This window comes from Molossus molossus, unplaced genomic scaffold (genome assembly GCF_014108415.1).
Source record: "Molossus molossus isolate mMolMol1 unplaced genomic scaffold, mMolMol1.p scaffold_m16_p_2, whole genome shotgun sequence".
NCBI lineage: Eukaryota > Metazoa > Chordata > Mammalia > Chiroptera > Molossidae > Molossus > Molossus molossus.
The window spans coordinates 127208186-127209647 of record NW_023425355.1 but is presented as its reverse complement, the minus strand read 5'-3'; the positions used below and the strand labels follow the sequence as shown (position 1 = coordinate 127209647).

Genomic DNA, 1462 nt, shown 5'->3' with positions numbered 1-1462 from the left:
AATAATGATTCCTGGGTTTAAAAGAATTTACATGCTTGGAACAAATTAGGGTCTTCCTATAGCTATGTTAATTTCAAGAGAAGTTCAATTCAACTCAATTCTGCTCCTCATATCGCCCTGTCACCCCCCCCCCCCAGCAGATAGTCTTTACTGGCCTAGGACTAGGACACACTGGAGACATTCACTCACGGTGGGGGTGGGGTGAGGTTGAAAATCAAATTTGATGGTCACTTGTGGTAGAATCTTGGGTTCTGGCTCTGCTGAATGAAAGGGAGCAAGGATCAGGTTGGCTGGTAACAGCAAAGAGCCATTTTCCTGCTGGCTGCATCTGTATAGGGAGCTGAGGGGAGGCAAGGTGTCCAGGGACTGGATGCAGAGCTTAGGGAGGAATGGGACACAGAGAGGATGAGTCAGAGAAGCCCGTTTGCAGGTTAGCATGTTCCATCTGCTTTTGCAAGGACAGGGGACCACCAGGCTGGAGGCACCTGTCTGGATGGGCTGAGAGTGGCTGTTCATGGCATAGGGCTGTGGCTGTGGGTGAGACAAGGACTGCGCTGCAGAAAATGCTGAAGGAGCTCTGAGATGCTAACTAGGGCTATAGGAGGGTTGAGTGGATCCACAGTGAGATGGGGGCTAAGCAGTCCCAAAGGCACTGCCTAGGCTGCCTTGGAATTGCCCCTGCTCTGAGATCCCTGCAAAAGCTGCTGAGCCCACATAATACCAGGTGGTAAGCACTTGGGGTCTGAATATCTAGCTCTGTCAGCTGCCATGAGGGTGCCTGCAGGGCTACCCTGCATGCTGAAGAAATGAATTCCTGCGTAAACAGCTAGTCTCTGTGGGTATGCAGCCGAGGTCAGAGTAGTCAGGTCACTCTACTCCTTTCTCCTCCATTTAATTCCTTATCTACAAATTTCTTGAGCTGCAAGAAAAGCAAGTGTGTTCCTTCCTGTAGGGCTGAAAACTTCTCTTGTAACTTCAGGGTTTGTTCCTAGGTTTCTCCTAGTGACTGTCTCTCTTCCATCTCCTTTTTCTTCCTTCTCTCCTGTACTTCCTTCATCTTCTGTTTCATCTTCTCCACCTTCTTCATCCTGCCGCTTGCTCTCCTGCTCCATCATGATGTGCCCATGTAACAATGGGGCCATGGCACTGGAAAGCTTGGGGCCCTACAGGAGCGCCGGCATGGTGCTGCTGCTGTCGAGGCGCTAGGGCCGTGACTGTGGGACCTCGGGCCTTGCCTGTGGGCAGGCAGGCGCTCAGGAGGAATCACGCAGGGTCAGCCCAGGCAGAAGAAGTTCCGATACCTGCTGCCAGGGTTTCGTGTCAGCACCCAGCCGCCCAGGTTTCCAAACACTGCTGGCTGCCAGGCCTCACTACCGATGAGGCCCCAGCGCGCTCAAGGTGAGTATACAGCCTCAGCCCCGCGGTCCCTGCCTCCCCTGGCTCACCAGCCCAAGCGCCAGTC

At 53.4% G+C, this 1462-nt stretch overlaps 1 pseudogene; it reads right to left on the bottom strand.

The window, feature by feature from the left end:
* Window positions 1–227: 227 nt before the first annotated feature.
* LOC118636634 lies at window positions 228–1181 on the bottom strand (annotated as a pseudogene).
* Window positions 1182–1462: the final 281 nt, after the last annotated feature.